This window comes from Ambystoma mexicanum, chromosome 12, assembly GCF_040938575.1.
Source record: "Ambystoma mexicanum isolate Mex_15411 chromosome 12, UKY_AmexF1_1, whole genome shotgun sequence".
In the NCBI taxonomy this organism is placed as follows: domain Eukaryota; kingdom Metazoa; phylum Chordata; class Amphibia; order Caudata; family Ambystomatidae; genus Ambystoma; species Ambystoma mexicanum.
Window position 1 is genome coordinate 497,256,164 of NC_090936.1, and position 19,250 is coordinate 497,275,413.

Consider the following 19,250-nt stretch of genomic DNA (forward strand, 5'->3'; position numbering starts at 1 on the left):
GAGACGAGGAAGAGTGAGGTGGAGTGAATGGGGGGACTACGACGAAGAAGAGTGAGGCGGGGTAGTTGGGGACCATGATGAGGCAGAGTGAGGTGTAATTAGTGGGGCACTTTCACAAGGAAGAGCGAGGTAGAGGGGGACTATGATGAAAAAGAGTGAGGTGGGGTAGTTAGGGACTGTGATGGAGAAAAGTGAGGTGGAGTTAGTGGGGGTCTGTGACGAGGAAGAGAGGTGTAGGGGTATATAGGTAAGATTACTATTTAGATCTGAGATGAGGAAGAGGGATGTAGGAGTTCAGGTAGGATTACTAACCATGGACGGTGACGAAGAAGAGGGGGGTACAATCATGTAGATCTCTTCCTGCCTGACATCTGGCATGAATAGAGAACTTCACTGTTCAGTCACGTGAAAAGCTTGTTCAATCACAACAAAGCATATAGTAAACCAGTATATCGGCTTCCCCCTGTCTGTCGCTACGCAGTTTTTGTTAACCTAATTAAGCAATGATATACTTTTTTTTTTACACATTTAACACCACAAAAACACTAATAGCTCCCTCATACACACATCTGACACATTTTAAGTTATTTAGGATGCAATCCCTGTGATTTTTTTTATATTAAAAAAGATTGCTTCCTACATTAACTTAAAATACTCCTCGTACCCCAACTAGCAATCACAGTGATTGCCACATCTGAATATATTTTAGTTTTGATGTATTTACAGTTTTTCTTTCCCGTTTGTGCCGATTCTCAAACTTGATTCTCGAATCCGGTAATGGCAGGTTTTCAGAAATAAAAATACTAGGAATGAGCAATGCTTCATTGGAGATATAGCAAACCTTTTGGATACAGGGGAACCGCAATCTGCACCAAATTAAAACAAACCACTGGATGGATTTATGCCAAACCAAGAAAGGATTTCCTTTGAGCGCTTTGTGCCCAACTTGTTTCTTATTTGGCGCAAATCCATCCAGCGGTTTCGGCTGTGCGCATGAGCAAAATTGAACATTTTCTCTATGGGAAAATTAATAGAAAAGAGGAAAACCCCACTTTTTTTACCCTTTATATCTTTTGAACCGTAACATGGATTAGCATGACATTTTCCTGTTCTGGGGGTCCCAGGCCCAAACTCTTAATTTCTAAAAGTTCATGCTAATTCATACAGCTCAGAAGTTATTAGCCATAGAATGTTCGCATTTCTTGTGGGTGGCAGGTGTCACCTTATTTAGAGGGCGGCGAAATATGACAATTCTTGCCTTGCCCGTCACCTGCCCCTTGTGTAGGCCACGACCAGGACACCTTAGCCATGCTCCCTTTCTGGAGCTCCCCCTCGATTTAATATCCCATTTAATGACCTGCCTGCATCCTTCTCTTTTAGGAGTTTAGTGATCTCTTTCTCTCTCTTCCATGCTTTGTCCAATCCTGAATCGTCCACCACACCAAATACCATAAGGAGAGCCACTGGATCTAAACCTTTCAGAGTCATTGTGTTCTGGCCTAATAACACATTAGAGAGCCTTCCACTTCACACCTTATTTGAATAAAGAGGGCTCAGTGAGGCTTTTACTACACTTTCCACAGAAGATTTCTTCCGTGCATAATGTCTACAGGTATTGGCTTATATGAACAGTATTATAGCCATATTAGACGTGTGTCCTCTATGTCCTCCCCTAATGTAACTTTTTTAAAATTATTTCTTTGATAAAAAAAAGAGGTTCTTAAACAGAGAGCTAAACGACTATTGGCAAGAGAAGGGGAAAGAAGGAAAATGGGCGGAGTGACAGACAATGCAAAGAAAATAGGCCAGCCAGCACTTTTTTGGTTGTGGCACATTTGATGGCACTAGCCACCTATGTGGCAAAACCAATACCATCGGGGAAAAAAGAAGAGAGAAAGAGGGTGCTTGAGAAACAGGAAGGCTGGTTGGCATGGTAACTGGGAATGCTGGGGTACATAATGGCCAAAGTACATAGGTGGGTTCCCAACATGTGCTTGCATAATAGAAGAGCAGTGTTAAGTATTTTGAATGCATAAAGAAAACCTTAAACCAAAGGAAAACATGATTTTTCTTTTTACAAAACTCGTTCTTATTCACCAATACATATTATAAAAAATTATCCATTTATTCATTATACTTGTGTGCAGCAGTTTTAGATACGCATAACATTTACAGTTGGTTACCAGCAGAGATAAGTAAAAACAATAGTTGCTGGCAGAGTATGAGACAAAGAAACAGTACCTAAGACTAAATACATGGTGGTTTATACAAATTAAAATATATATATATATATATATATACACATATATACACACAACCATTCATACATAACATACAGTAAAAAAGCGCACATTGTCTTAAATTCTTACAGGCACACTATATGATGTGAAGTTTAGGGATTGCGATGCTTGTTTAGACTGGATAATGAATAAATCCCAATGCAGCACCAATTACATAATGGCCAAAGCACAATTTGTTATATTTTCATGACTTTATACCATTTACACCAATGAGCATGTGTGTTACAACGAATGTCCTGTGTGGGCTGCAGAGTGATCCTTCCTTTGTAGTTGACTTGCGGCTGTCCTGGTCTCCGGGATAAGTTTTATTTCCTATCCAGGCTTCTCATCCTTGTTTTTCTCCATGTCAAGCTGCTGCCTGCCATGACTTGAGCGGATCTTCGACACAGCCCAATCCGGAAATGAAAGATGCAGAGGCAGCTGTAGGCCATCACCGCTGTGAACACTTTTATTGCTATAGGAAGCCATTTATAGAAAGCTCCTTAGGAGCAAGCCTGTGTTGCATTTTGTAGTGATTCCCTGTGTCCATACCGCACCGTACCACATCATAAAAGCAGGCGCCTGAAACCTTTGGCTCTTAAGATGTTTAGGATTATAACTCCCATCAGCCCTAGCCAGCATCATTTATGGTGAGGGATAATGGGAGATGTAGTCCAAAGCATCCTGAGAGCAAGTTTCAGACCTCTGTATATATGGTGTTACTATATGTTATCTGCGGCCTCTAAGCCCTCTACGGCCCCCCCACTCTCTCTACCCACCCTGCTCCAAACATTCTCTACCACCACTCTACCCATACCCCCTCTACACCCACCCTCGCTCTACCACACCCAACCTACCCCCACTCACCGTGCCCTCACTTTCTCTACCTCACCCCTGTTCTGTACCCCACCCAAGCCCTACTCTCTGTACCCCCACCAACCCCTACTCTCTCTTCTAACACCACCCAACCCCTACTCTCTGTCCCCACCCACTATCCACCCCTTTAATCCTACTTTTTCTACCCTGTCCTTCCCCCTCTACCACCCACCCACCCACCCCCATTCTCTCTACGCCCACCCAGACTCTAGCTCCAACCATAGGCACCCTCTCTCTACCCCCTCACCCACCCTACTCCCACACTCTACACCCACCCAACTTGCTCACACTCTACCCCACCCAACCCTCTGTCCCCACCCTACCTCCCCTCTACCCCATTCTCTTTACCTCCTCGCTGTGTACCCATAACCCCACCCTCTCCACGTACCGCACCCCCCACTCTCTACTCCCCACCCTACCCCCTCTCACTAGCCCCACCCACTTCACTCCCTCTCATCCATCCTCTCACTCTCGCTTTATTTCTTACCTTCTCCCTTTCACCCTTTCTCGCTCATCATGGAAGGCACCCTCTCTGAATGGCTTCCTCCCTTGCTCTATTCCCCTTCTCATTCTCTTGCACACCTGCATCCTTTCTTGCTTCCTCCTTTGAAACTTTACACTTCCCTCCTTGCACCCTGGTCCCATAGCTCTCAACCATTTGTCTTGCAAAGGCGGATTTTGTTTCTGGCGGGTGAGACGCCCATTGGAATGAATGGGGCCTGGCGGGTGAGTCAGCCCTTTGCAAGGCGGGTGAGTTGAGACCTATGCCTGGTCCCTATAAACGCAAAATGCAAATAACTGCAGTAATCGCCAAAACGGTAGGCTTTGAAAATGCTCGTCTTCTCCCAGGCAACCAAACATAACAGCCCATCTCCCCCTGCTGTTTTTCGCCTTTCAGCAGCACAGAATTCCGAAGTCAGGAATTTGTCTGGGATGACTGAATCAGAGCTTCTCGTCCACGTGGTTAGTGATTTTCGGAATGCCCTGTTCCATTGGTTTAAGACGTATGGCCGAACGTACGGTTTCACAAGTCACGTGAAGAGGAGATTGTGTTGCTAGGGTCCTAGACTAGAAATTATTTTGCTGCAGTGGGAAATGTTTGGGTAAGGTTAGTAAGCGACTTGACGCTTCTGGGTGGGTGTATATAAAGCATTCGCCCCGTGGTGTGCCCCTGTCGTGTGTTTAAGTGTTTGTTTTGTGTACGTCGGATTTCAAAATGCACCAGGGGTGCACTTTCTCCAGAAAAGCTTACTGAAATAGTGCTTTATTCATTCTGGGGCGATTTGCTTTGTTGTGCGAATTCAGCTGAGGCACATACCCGTCACTGTGATTTAATTTAATGGGGAATCGTAATCTGTTACTTTAGTCTAATTTCAAGTTGTCCAAGACTACAAGTCTCAGAATGTATTCGCGAAGAGCCGGTGCTGGACACTTGTAGCCAAGTGACACTGCGACTTGGAGTGAAACTAAGTTAGTATTCAGCAATGCTATTGCCCTCGCATTATTACGAAAATATAACTAATTTTGCCTTCGAGATTCATTTACGTTTTCTAATTTTGTGTATTCAAGGCTTCAGTGTGTTTTTTATGAAAACATATGCTTGATCTGCATTGAAATGTAAAACTGCTCTCCTTACAACATCTTTGACAAGTAGAGTTTGGTACCTGGCTTTGGTGCCTGGTTGGGTACATTTCTTGCGCTCGCGCGTTTAGATACCCACAACCCCTCTGTGATATCCGGTCAGGAGTGGGAAGTCTGGGCCTGAATAAACACTATAAAACGGCCCTAATGCGCAGCACATAAATAAGACGCATCAGCCGTGGTCTTGCCGTTGGAGCTTAAACTGCCTTTTGGGGTCACGTGGACATCACATCCCTTTTCAACTTTGGGGTGAACAAAACAAACACTTAATAAACATGTGATTACAAAAGAACATGCATGGTTGTTGCCAGGCCATCACGCCCAGTTCTTCCTTAGTTGCTGGCAGGTCTCATCTTCGTATTCAGCTTCCCTTGCGCGCATAAATGCCATTCAGTACATAGCCTTGCAGCCTTGTTGATGGTACATGTCGTTTTCGAAGTGAATAGTGTCCTTCACGTTCCCTCCCAAGTCAAAAAGGAAGATCTTCTTGGAATCATTCTTGAGTCATCAGGTGACTCCATCCTAGAGTCATCCATGGCTAGTTCAGGGAGATCATCCGAAACCATCCTGAAGTATGTGTATAGGCTGAAATATTCAAATGCGATGACTCTAGAGTTATCACAGAAACTACTCCAAGAGGAGTTCTGATTACTTCGTGATGATCTTGTATTACTCCAGGATGACTTCTTGACAACTTCAGGATGGGTTTGAAATTGTGAACGATTATTGCAGACAATTTCAGGAGGATGTTGCTTTCAAACGATTTAGGAAAAGGGTTTTGATTCCTTGTATGTAAGATGGGTGTTATTACTATAGGGTTAGACTCATGAATAGTGTACTGGAAAACATGGAATTTGCAGCCGTTACTTGCCTTCTTTGCTAGAGCACTCAAATGTCATTAACTAAGGTTTGCTGATTTAGTATACAAAACTACAAATCCACCCCACAATGTCACGAACCAACCTCTAAACTCCCTCATTTCATATCTCACCTCTAGCTAACATGGCATCACCCCCAATAAACTCCCACAATTACAAATCACTGCACGAAAATAAACACTTTCAGTGACCTAAACAGAATCCGTTAAAGGTCTACCTGCATGACAAAATTGCTGATCACTTCACCCAATATCACTATGAGCAGCTAGCAATTAGTTCGACCATTCACCACACCCAAGAAAACATTAGCTGAACCCCCCACAGAAATCCAATAGCACAAACACATGTACCATTTACAAGTTGGCACCAACCTACAAATTCACCAGATCAACCATAATAGTTCTACACACAAGAGCACTTGCATCTTCAGTTCACAGAGCAGCATGTGCGCTACAATTACATTGTAGATTAGTAGCAGGGGCTGACATAGCAACCAAACTCAGTTGTGGGGGTGTTACAATTCAATTGTTTTTTTTTTTTTTTTAAAACGTAATCTGAAAGATTAAGCAGGTGTGTGGTAACATGTAGGTGTCACTTCATTGTCCAAACAGGCATGACTGTCATACTGTAACAAGAACACACCGTTAAGGAGACGTGGTGATAGAGTTCAGCTTGTCAAATTAGATCGGTCCGACAAAACATTTGTAGCAGACAATTGACTGGTTACTTTATAGTCCAATATTTTGCAGTTGTTGCACAGCTACATCGCCAGCAACTGCAACATTACACAGACATTTGCAGATTTAATGCTGTGTCTATTAATTGTCCAGGTGAATTAAGAGGCAGGTTCTGAGTAAGGAATGTAGGCGGAATGAAGAACACTAGCCATCCCTGCCAAAAGACTTCGGTTTTCCAGCTTTTGTGAACAGCCATGAATACATTTTGGAATAGTCCGTTTTCAGCCATCAGCTTTTACAATATAATTCTTTCTTTCACTGCATCTTCTTTTTCCAGATTCCACCAGTAGCTGCTTTTTCTCCTCTACCTTTCTTTTTAAAGCCTCAATTACAGCTTTTCGTTATGTCATCAAATGTTTCCTGTGTCTTAATACTGTTTCTTGGCTGCGGGTATGAAAAAGGCAAGTTGAAACTTCATAATGTGACTACCAATACAACAAAGATTTTGCCTGAGCTGTACACTGGGGTGACTACCCTTAAGCGCGATCCTATCCGCCCCCTTGGGGTTTTGCTTATTCTTGCTCTCCTTGGCGCTTTCCCTCCCTCCCCATGCAGCTACCCACAACTCAGTGTAGCTGCACTCATAAAAATGGGTATATACCCTTGAGAGTGCTGTGACCACTATAATTTATAAATAGCAGCGAGCTGCGTCACCAATTCCGCATGGTATACTTATAAAGACCTTGAATGAATAGGACAGAAAACGGATTGGTATTTGCGAATCGCGCTCTACCTTGGACATTCTAGATTGGTTCACCCAACCTGTGGACTAAACTTTCAGGATTGCATCTAAGGTAAAAAAAAAAAATTAAAAAAATCAATTTGGGGAACCAATCCAGGATGTCCAAAAACCACTAAAGACTTTTAGCATAACGCGCCAGCCATCGACAGGTCTCTCGGGACTCAACCTTTCATCATCAAGTACCATCAGAAAATTGTTTCAAGATATTTTCACAATCAACTTCCAAACCTGGTCACCATACCAAGTGTTCAATTTCAAGGTCTTGAAGACGGCTAAGGTCGAAACACGCGTCGGCTGACTTTATGGGAATAAATTCACCTACAGATGACCAGATATTGTTTTACTTTCATTCTAAAAGACTGCATACCTAACTTTAAGGAGGTAGAGTGCAATTCACCAATACCAATCCATTCTCTGTCCTAGCTGCACACATACTCTGACCTGGACTACAGTCCCCAAGGACATTCAACCCATAGCACTCTATACTTTAGAGAGTTATTCTAGAGGAAAGAGATGCTGTAAATGAGGTGGGCATTGTGCAGCATTCATCTGTATGTGTGAAAAAAGGGAACGACTCTGCATAGGGACGTCAGATGTACCCTCCTCCCCCAAACATCAAATAGATGAACCAAAAAAAAAAAAAAGAATTGCTTACCCAACTACAAAAGCATGACTGCCTTCAAATCCTTTTCTTCACGTATGTCTCTTATACTTTCATCGATACCCTCTATCAGCAATTTACAATTAACTTCACCAGGAATTGCAAATGCTCAAATTCCCCATCCTTTCAAATGCAGAGACTTGTCGGAATCAAAAAGACTGCCATGATTTGAGTTGTCTAAAAGAAGAAATAAAAAAAGTAAATTTAGTATGCGCCAAGTATTTGTGAACCAGGTCTGTACCCAAAACCATAATTTATAGTGGGCTTGCTATGGATGTTCCTGCCTGATGTGTCCAGGGTTATGAGTGATTGGTGCTTGGTTAACTTCCTCCAAGACTTCCACCCATTGTGGCTTTAACTAGTTGCATCTGTTTGCAAATTAGAGGTGGGTATTCCGGAGAGGCAATACGTTCTTAACTGCAGAGCTCTGGTACCTAGAATGCTGCAGTCATTTTGTGTGTGCCCTTTAAAAGACAAGCACCCGTTTCAGTTTCTTAACGTACATATCAACCATAGAGAGCCCCAGCTTGCAGACAGCAACATGTACAGGAAATAGGAGGGTATGCAGGGACAGAACCCATTACCAAAGTGATCTTTACTGGGGGAACAAAAAGTCAATATTACACCTTAGCAGGAAGGCCTTTGCCAATATGAGCCAGGCACTATCCTCCAGAAGAGTCAGATTTCTTCTCCCACCTGAACCCCCCCCCCCCCCCCCACCCCACCGGGCCCCTGGGAGGTTTGGGGGGGGGGGGGCAGCAGAAATTATTTTACTCAAGGGGGGTGGGGGCTTCCAGCATAGAAAGGCTTGAAGACCACTGCCTTAAGGGAATAAAGTGACCTCCCGCTTTCAAATAGCAAAGCAATTAACAGCACTCTTTCATGCCCAGGTCAGAAAACTCCTGCTACTGCACCAGTCCTCTTATACACAAGGCTGCTTAAAAATCCAGACAAGCATGAAAATAGCTCAACATCATCTAATGAGAATGAACTGGTCCCATCATTAGAGAAGAAGAAACATAAAAAGCATTCACCCCAGATCATAATAAACAATGATCAAAAATAAATTCTAAATTAATGACATGGATCACTATCCCTAGCAAGCATTCAATAAAGTTTACAGGCAAACTAACTTCAATTAACGGCTGAGGTCAAGTGGTTGGAAAAAAAAAAAACAAACGGCATTGAAGGGGCAATAAAAATCCCTCCGGGAACCTCATCAACCAATATAGAGAATGTGACACAAGTATAACTAGAACATGGAGTAATCCCGAGTCCCTGAAACTTACATTTGTATATATTAAATCATGTAGCGATTTCCCCAATCCCCAAAGTTTTGAACAAACTAAATGTAGATTGAGTAGAGCAGGATTAGAACACCGTCCCCTGCACATAAAGGCTGGCAAAACTAGCCCTACTGTGAACCAAAAAGGCAATCGAAAACGGGGGTAAACAAGCCATCGGTGTGTTCTTTAAAATAAAAAAAGCTCTGCCTCATTGGTATAGCATCCGTAACTTCCAGCAGTGAAAACATATTCAAAAGCATTACAATACAAAATGAGTCTTTGAATGCCGGCAGTTCGCTTTTTATGGGGGGTAGCTTTACAGAACCTCTTTAGGGGTGCTTTGACCTTGAACTTCACAGAGTATCTGCCCTGTACACTTCACATTACACAAATATCAATATTCCCGAGCTTGAAAGGGCGTGGGGGGGGGGGGGGCGTTGACTCTCCTTTAATGCAAATTCAGTTGCTGGACATGCCACTCTTTTTTGTTGGCTGGTGTTCAATGGCTTAAGTGAAAGCAATGATCAGGTTGCAAGCATTGTTAAGAGAAATATATAGATGGGGGGGGGGCATCTGTCCACTGTTGGTTACAGCAGTCTTTTCTCTCCCTTCTTCATGAGAGTTTGGATGGCCACTGTTGTGTGGCTTGTGGGAAGCGTGTGTGACTTCTCGCAGCATTTTTAATATTGCTTAACTCTGAAGCAGTATACTAAGTGGCAAAGTTTTGTTTGGCTAGCATGAAGGCTGGCTAAGTTTTGAAGTGCGTGACAGACTGTTTGAGCCGCTGTGTGGTACGGGGTGTGCTGCACACACTGCCAGGTGTAGTTTCAGATTGGGGATGGTTTTAACACCCTGATGAATGAGTTCTTCGATTCCTCCTTCTGGTGGCACAGGGTGCTTTGGGCTTAGATTTGTTGTTGTGATTCTACGCACAGAGAATGGTTGCAAATATTGGCCATCCAAACTCCCATGAAGAAGGGACTTGTCTTTACTGCACTTATGTCAGCAATGGTTTTATCCTTTCCTTGTAGTTCACAGTTCAGGGTATTTCATTTCTCAGTGACATCTGCCAGAAATGCCAAATCAAGTAGCCAAGAAATGCTGCATAATTGGCAGATGTCTTCATTTCTTGACCTCATGAAGTCTTTGATTTCTGGCGAAAGCGACGTAGTATTTCCCCCCCTGCTAAGCCATCAGATTTCTGTGTGTAGCAACAGATCACCATGTGCAGCAGATTTGGCCTTTGCACAAATTGAATTCATAATTCGCACAACAGGGGCCATTACGTGATCAAACCCCATCACTTTGGCACAAATTGCCTGCTCGTGGATGATGCAGTGGTAGTGCAATAATGGAGGGAAATCAGGGTCTCCTTTACAGCACGCAACAAAAACAGAATGACGCCCTGGTGCACCATCAGTTGTTATTGCCACCAACTTGTTCAATGGAATTTTTGTTTTGACAAAATAATTCTTGACCTCATTGTAGATATCAACACCTCTGGTTGTGGATTTCAGAGGCAACAAGGTCAAGAATTCCTCTTTGTTGGTGAAGTCTTCAAACACCATTCGAGCAAACAGTGCCAGCTGAGCAGTATCACTTGCATGAACCGATTCATCACACTAAATGGAAAAAAAAAAAAAAAAAAAAAATTGCGCATGCTCAAATCTTTTTCCAATTGCCCCATCACATTGGCCGATAGGTGCAAACACAATGACAAGGAGGGTATCTGCACTAACTGCACATCTGAAATAGCAGACATAATTTCAGGGCAGTTTTTAAACACGAGAGCCATCGCACCTTTCACAGCTGCACCATCTGTAAAAGTGCATTCATGTTTTGCCAAATAATGTGCAACTTCGAAGGATGCCTCTGTTGCAGCATTTGCCTTCTTTGCTGGTTGGGTAAAAAATGATTGTTGCATCTGCAGTGCAGCTTTTAGTTCAGCTACTTTTTGGGATCGCAGACGGCTTCCTTTATGAAAGTTCTTTTCATAATTTGTATGCATTGTCCCAAAGAGCCTCTCGACATTACTCTTTCCCACTACAAATTAAACACACACTTCCATTTTACGCTTGCGAAAAAGAAATCGGTCTTCCACTCTTGATGAAAATTATACGTCTTCTGCCTTTTTTTGGATGATCCGCCTACTTCTGGATCCATGATTTCAACAAGTGTTGTTTCGTTTGTACGTTTCTTTTGGGACTGCACGTGCAATGAAATCTGAGGGGGATTTCAATGTGTTATTATGGTTTTAAAAATAATTGAGCACACAAAATTCTGCTTAGTCAAAAAATAAAAACCAATGCCATTTTAGCACATTCGCAATTCCGAAAAATATTAACTATGTGGCATGCACCTATGCCAAGTCATTTATAAAGATGTTATATGCTTGACAAACTGCTTAATCACATATAAATGCTTCTGTTGTGCTGACAGCAGTTATTAGGAAATTAAACTGTGGGTTTATGGGTGTCAACCTTTGATATTCACTACAGGGGCAGAAATACCCCCAACCTCTGCTCTGAATATAAGCCAGCGACCAGCCCAAACCATGCCCACGCCAAACACATTTTATAGGAATTGCAAAAGTCATACGATTAACAAGCAGTTTTTTTAATATTTAACATCTCAGCAACAGTCTCTCAACCTGCTGAGCTACCCTGGTAACCTTCTACTGTAGAGTGTGTCTATGGATCCCTTAAAGTACTCAAAATCGCTGTATTACCCAACTGTATTTTGGGTGCACCCCAGCCAGGAAAGTGATTTAAAGTGGAACTGATGCAGCGTGGAGTTTGGAAAGAGCAGCATAAAAGAAGTTGCCCCATTTTAAAACTTCTATTTTGAACATTTCCTTTGACTGGAGTTCAAATGCAAATTCCGCCCCCACACTGGTCCTTGTGGGATTCCCCCTTTACATTTTTCCCCCATTTCCACTGCTGAGTGGTATAGTGTCCTGCACATTCACGTTCCAGTGGCCTGCACACCAAATGCGAGAGATTCTCTTCAGAGGGAGATCCAACCAAAAGAAGATCCTGGGACCAACAAGGCTGCAGCTACTATTAGTAACGGCAGGGCTCTGACGAGGAAGTCCTGAGGGGGCTTGCTCGCCAGAGCCCTGCCTTGTAAAAATAGCTTGCATGACTGAAAATGAGCCCAGGGTCGAAACAGAGGCACGCAGCTATCATGCTGAATGTCTCCGCTTCATCTTGGGTTGACTTCCAGTCATATGAGTTACTATTAGAAACGGCAAGGCTCTGGCAAGGAAGTCCCGAGGGGGCTTGCTCGCCAGAGGCCAGTCGCCTAAAAGTAGCTCACATGATTGCAAATGGGCCCAGGGTGAAGCGGAGACATTAAGCAGCACAGCTGAATGTCTCCATTTCACCCCAGGCTTTGTTCTGCCGAGCTGCCCGACCCTCTGACAGCAACACGCAACAGCTGTGCGCACAGTGGCTCGGCAGAAAAAGACAAAATAAATGATTAACTTCCACCAATCCACCCGACCCAACTTACCTCAGCAAGAAACGTTTTCCTGGAATGCCACTGTCTGCTCGCTCCTGCAATCCAAGCCCCAGCCTCAGCCACCTCCAAAAATGATGCAAGGCGCCATGGTGCTTTTTAAAGAAAAAAGCCCGGGCAAACCGAGCAGCACAAAGAAACCAATGTGGCCAATAGGAGCACAGCTCTCAGCAAGGAAAGTGCTCTGGCCAATCACATGGTGCAATCTATATGCTATAGAGAATTGCAGGCCTGCGATTGGTCAGAGCACTTACTGGCATCATTCTTTTTTTTCCTGAAACTCGAGCGTGAGCTACTTCAAAGGCTCTGGCGAGCTACTCGTAGCTCGCGATCGACTGTTGGGAGACCACTGCAATAGACACATTCTCACAGGGGCTATGGGACACTGCAATGTTCTTAAGCAGACGACAGAGTCAAATCTTGAATATCGCTGGGTCCGTGCAACGCATTCCTTCACAGTAAAGCACTGCAATGTTTTTGCTCATACCCACTGAAGGTGCAGTCATGTTTACGAGTTGTATATGCACCGTACCAGACACATAGCAACATCGCACACAAGGGCACAGCAAGCACGTGGATAAAGCAACCAGGGATGTTGCAAAGGTTTAATACATTAAGCTTCTGCCATTTAAGCCCACATGTGCACTGTCCCCTAGGGACCAGGGAGGATAAGTGCTCATCCAAACTAGCAATCAAAATGTATGTTAACATATAGCGGTGCCAGCAAGATAGCAATTAGGTTTTTTGGCCTTTTTAAAAAAAAAAAACATTCTTGATAACAAGATAGTCACTCTTCAGGCTCTACAGGCAGTGGTCTAAACGTTTTTGACCCCCGAGCCCTCCATAAGAAAAAAGGTACCTGGCTTGGACCCCTCTATACACATGGACTCCAAAATGTTTATCTGGTGTACAATGGTGCCAAATGGAGGTGTGGGTACCAAACATTCTTTCAAAATCATTGCTTGCAATAACTAATTAGTGGGCAAATATTTGTAAACGCAGCATTCAGAATTTTTTGCTACAGGGGACTTTGATTAAAAGTAGTTGGATATTTATTGCATACTGTAACGTAGGTCATACTCAACTACAACAACTTAATTACTATCAATGCAGTCACTTGCAAGTTGGAAAGTGGCATACTGGAGCAATAGTGTGAAGGGTGGGCCTGCCTTTCAGCAGCCAGCCATCACTATTGGGTTACATAAACAACCACAGGTTCTCTTCCAGCTTTGACCGATATTTAGTGCTGCAAGTATTGAAAATCCAATCTTGCAAAAGGTACGAGGTGCTGAAAGGTAACAGTACATTGACTGTCCATTTGGATAGAGTCGGAAACGGCATTTTGCCAAAATCCACCCAAGGACAATTTTTTGAATTGGCTCTCCAGTAGGCAGCCACTTTGAAGTTCAATTAGTTCCTCCTGGAGGTGTATTGGGAGGTGGGAGGGCCCCTACGTCTGCTAGGAAAGGCTGAACCACGCAGTCATTGATGCTACAATTGTCCTCTGGAAAGTACTTTTGAGAGTGGTTCTGAGATGGTTTCCCATTAGTTCAGCAACACATGAAATAATAATCCTCCTCCTCCTCCTCCTCCTCCCTCCTCCTCCCTCCTCCTCCCTCCTCCTCCCTCCTCCTCCTCCCTCCTCCTCCCTCCTCCTCCTCCCTCCTCCTCCTCCCTCCTCCTCCTCCCTCCTCCCTCCTCCTCCTCCCTCCTCCTCCTCCCTCCTCCTCCCTCCTCCTCCCTCCTCCTCCCTCCTCCTCCCTCCTCCTCCCCCCTCCTCCTCCCTCCTCCTTCCTCCTCCTCCCTCCTCCTCCCTCCTCCTCCCTCCTCCTCCCTCCTCCTCCCTCCTCCTCCTGAGTGGTTTAGAAAATGTAGCTTTTCAAAGAGGTCACCATAGTAAGCTAACAGTACAAGCCAGTTTGAATCACACAGAGGCTCTTTTGTCTGGTCTAAACCCAGGAGAAAGCGTCTCACTTTGTTCCTGAGTTCCTAAACACAATTTAAAACCTTTTCCCCCTGGAGAGCAACCTGACCTCCGTGTGAAACAAAGCATCTTCTGCTCCCATTTCTGCACATAATGTGGCAAACAGACAGGCTCTTGTGCAGAATGCACAATCTTTACAACAGAAGTCAGCACCTCAGAGTCCATTCCCTACATTGCGCACAGGCAAAGCTTCCCGGGGATCACGCAGTGTGTCCACAATATATGTGGAGCTACTACCAACACTTTTGCTTTTAACCCACTTTGCTGGATTTTTTTTTTTTTTTTTTTACCTGGGGAGTGTGTGAGCCTTTCTTCTCACTCTCTCATGTATTTTGATGTGCGTTTCATTCTTGTGTTCTTTGATTATGGAGCCTAAACAACTACATAAGCATCTTTTCATTTTTGTGTCACAGAACCCTCAGTGCAGTGACACAGGGAAGGAAGCCTTTCAGGATGTCCCAAGGTCTAAATACCTTCTCTGGGATAAACTACCGTCCCCCAGAGAAAGTAAAGTGAAATTGACTTTGCTAGTCTTTAAATTCCTAGACCCAGCACACACTACCTTCCAATAGAGTCCTGGAGGGGTTACCTAGTAATCCTGTGTCTAGAAACTCATGTAGCATGAAATGCTACCCTTTCCTATCGAAATGACTGGTGGCAGTGGTTTTACAACGAACTACCATGATTTTTCCCGTCCACGAACACCGGCAGCTAAAAATCGCGGGAGCCATGTTTTTCAAGATGGCGTCTGAGCCTCCTTTGTTTAAACAGGTCCCGGTCTTCTTTTTTCACCGTTTCTTTTTGGACAGGTCCTTCTAGAATTGGTCTCTGCTTGCCAAACCAGTTTTGGTCCCTTTGTTCCTACGCCTTTGGCAGGCTTCAGGACGGAGGACAGCCTCTGGCGCCCGAGTGTCTGGGGTGGGCAGGAAGTGAGGGAGGTGCCCGAAACTCCCCGTGCTTAGTCTCCTAGGAGACCCAAATGCACTCCGGCGTGATTGGATGGCTGACTGTCTGGCAAGGACAGCCAACCTGCTGGGCGAGTGACAGCTAGGGTGGAATGAACAGGAGAGAACTGAATACAAGGAGAGTCTCTTGGCTTGGAAGGCAGAGTCGACCACTGGAACAAAAGAACCGAAGACGAGCTGGAAGAGGACGGCTGCTGCAACTCCTGGACCGTTGGTTTGCCCGGTGAAGCCCTGCTGCAGGTCCAAAACACCCAGTTCAGCTCGACAGATAAACCCCTTCAAGGACAACTTCTTCCTTTGAGTTGGTAGTACCAATCAACTCGTAAGCCACCTGGATACCATTCGCAGAGCTGGTTAGGATTAACCAGGGAGAAGGACACCAGCTTGTGTGCTTGAAGGAAAGCTACAAGAAAGATTTGCCAAGTCTGACAGCTTTGTGACCAGTCGCCGTGCAGTGCAGGAGTCCCCAGACATCCTCCGCCTTGTCCCCACGACTGAGGCTCAGGAACAGCAAGATCTGCAGGAAACGCCAGGAACAGAAGTCTTCAGCTGCATCTTTTTCTTCATTGGAAGGAACTGTGAAAACTCGAGAGAACTTACCTCTCACTGCAAATGTGCGTATAACATTGGCAACTTTCAGGCCCGATCATCTTGTGACCCAGCATACTTTCTTCCACAAACTACTTCTGAGAACTTTGGCTAAGACTTTACCGTTTAATAACCAGAACCGTTTTATCCTATACAAGACATTAGCCCATTGACTTTGGCCTAACCTATTGCATTGAATTGACTCCTCTGGTGAACTATTTGCCAGGTTTCAGAATCACTGATATTCGTTGGATTAACCTATGCCTTTTTACTCCTACTTTACTGCTATTTTGCCCTTACTTCAGGGGAGCACAACTGCTTAAGTAATCAGTACTGTAGTATATATGTGTGATATAACTTGCCTCCTTTTAGTGAATGCTTTATAAAGGATTGTGTAATAAATTAGTGTTTTACCAAGAAACGTTGAGTGTAAGTGTCTATTTGAATACTTGTGATTGTAGACCTCTGTGTAACAGCCCTTCCAGCTCACATTCCCTCTTGATATAAGCCCAACTGCTCAGTCCTGCTACCAAAAACTGTAGTACAGACTTATACCAAAGGTTGGTTTTGCTTACACCTGTAGTCCTAATTGTATGTGGTGGTCCCAGAGGGTACGGCATGCAATTCTGCCTAACACTGGACTAGGCCACAGATTGGCTGCGAAATCCATACCTGGATGCACAGGGCCAATATAAACCTTCAGCACTTGTACTCAACCAATGTTACACTTTGCCTGCACGACTGGGTCGAGTGCTTCACTGGATTTTTCTTGCTGGGACACAGGTGGTTAGGTTGACACACCGACGCTTGGAGCAATGTTGCTGCAATGAAAACAGTCAAGGATACATGTCTACCTGCGACTCCAAAATGAGCAGGGGTTAATGTTAGGGGGAATTCTCCAGAACGGCTAATTTCCTTACCTGATGAGTCCCTCAGCAGCTTTTCTGGATTTCTAGGATTTATTTTTTCACCTGTAAGAGTATGAGCCTTTTTTCCCCACTCGTACATGTGTTTTTGCTGTGTGTTGTACATTTTTTGCTCATGGACTATAGAGTCTCACCTACTCCATAGGTGATCATCTTTTTACTGCGTGTCACACAGCACCTTTAGTTCAGTGACACAGGGTTGTCTTTTTAGACTTCCCACTTATTTTCTGGGACTGACTACTGTCTCCCAGAACATGTAAAGTTTCCATTGACTTTACTTGTCTTTTTAAATTTACAGACCCAGTACACCCTATCTTCCAATAGAGTACTGGAAGGGTTAATAGTTATCCCTTTATGTCTGTTTCTCATGGAACAATATTTAGTTCGCCGTTCTCTAAGATTTGGCTGGTGGCAGTGGTAGCTAACATTTTTATTCTACCGCGAGCTATGAAAATAGCCTCGGTACAGTTAGAGGCTATGGTGGTAGCCTCAAACTCAAACCCGCTGGACCCCATTGATTTTTATTTGGTTCCGGTCGGGTTTATTCGCCATTTCTTTTTGTAAAAATCTTTCTCGTGTTTTACTCTGCGTGCCAAACCAGGTTTGGTTCCTTTGTTTGCCGTCCTTCGGCAGGCTTCTGCACAGAAGCCCTCCTTAGGCATCCGAGTGTCTGGGTGGACAGGATGTGAGGGAGGGGTTTGAGGCCCCCTGCACCGGGTCTCCTTGGAGACTCAAGTCGCACTCTTGCTTGATTGGCTAGGTGACTGTCCTGCCAGGACAGCCACCCTGCTGTGTGATTGACAGCCAGGCTGTGTGAATGGGGGAAAACTGCTTAAAAGCAGGTCTCTGGGACTTGGAAGGCAGAGTCGCAACTGGAACGAGAGAACCAACGAGGAGCTGAAGGAAGATGACTGCTGCAACTACTGGACATCCCGGTGAAGCCCTGCAGCAGGTCCGAAGCGGCAGAAACTCTGACGACAGAAGATCTGCAAGGAATCATCTTCCCTGGAGCTTGGTGGGACCAACCAGCTTGCCAAACACCAAACGCCGGCCTCCCTCTCCTGGTCGAATTTGCTGTGCATCGCTGCAGTGAACCGGATAGCCAGGAGGAACGGAACCCTTTTGGGTTTTAAGGAGCGCACCTTTTATTCGATGCTTTGTTCTGCTGCTGGCTTCTTCCCTGGGCAGTGCAGGACCCTCCAGTCTTCCTCCTTGCCACCATGACAGTCGCTTCAGGAACCGTGAGCCTGCAGAAGTGCCAGGAACAACCGCTTCAGCTACAGCATTATTCTTCATTTAAGGTACTGTTCAAATCCTGTCGTTAGTTCCGACATGTTTGAAATCTTTCACCTCTCCGAAGGCTTGTCCTTTTCTACTCTTTTGAATAACTTTTCCTCCGACCAACTTCGTTTTGAACTCTTGGCAAAGACTTAACCGCAAACTACTCTGAACTGTGTGATACTCTGCAAAGACTCTGAACCATTAACATTGGCCCAGGCCTATTGACTTGAACCCTAGTTGTAGTAAGCCTTTTCTAGATTGCCCTGCCTATAACTTGTTGGTGTTGTTGATTTTGAATAGCCTGGTCTTTCCTCCCCTTTTAAATTGCTGGAGTGCCATTTTGCTCACACTTCATTGTCCAGAATTGATTGGGTGTTGTAGTGTATTAAGATTGTGATTTTCTGCTGCTTTATAACAGTGAACTGTTTTATAACTGATGGTGTAAATCAATGTATATTCTTTTACTCAGAAACCTTGAATCAGTGTTGGTTTTAACCATAGTAATTGCTGTCCTTCGTGTAACTTCTGATACTGCTCAGTTTACTCTTGAGATAAGTCTGGCTGCTCAGCCATCGCTACCACTTTACTGTGTAGTACAGGCTTGTACCAAAGGTGAAATTGTACTTACACGTAGTCTTAATTGTGTGTGGTGTTCCCAAAGGGTACTGCATATGATTCTGCCTAACACTTAAAACCAGCTCTTGGGTGTTAGGCATCAACTAGTAAGCAGGATGTAACGCTGGGAAACCAGGAGAGAGTACACAGTGCACTGTAAATGCAACTCCCACATGAAACGTGAACTTTCAGTACCGCCCCAAAACTGAACATAAGGAACAGCCTCAAAAATAGGTTTGAAATCCGATTGTGACTCCTACTACACCTTTAAA

The 19,250-nt window shown here is 44.4% G+C and overlaps 1 long non-coding RNA gene across 1 annotated transcript in view; it reads right to left on the reverse strand.

The window, feature by feature from the left end:
• Positions 1–3,658: 3,658 nt before the first annotated feature.
• Positions 3,659–19,250, reverse strand: part of LOC138513704 (uncharacterized) — a 73,641-nt gene continuing 58,049 nt past the window's right edge. The window contains exons 3-4 of the long non-coding RNA XR_011281797.1: positions 7,809–7,991; positions 3,659–6,795 (exon numbers count right to left, since the gene is read on the reverse strand). This is a non-coding gene — a long non-coding RNA (uncharacterized lncRNA). The remainder of the gene's footprint in view (positions 6,796–7,808; positions 7,992–19,250) is intronic.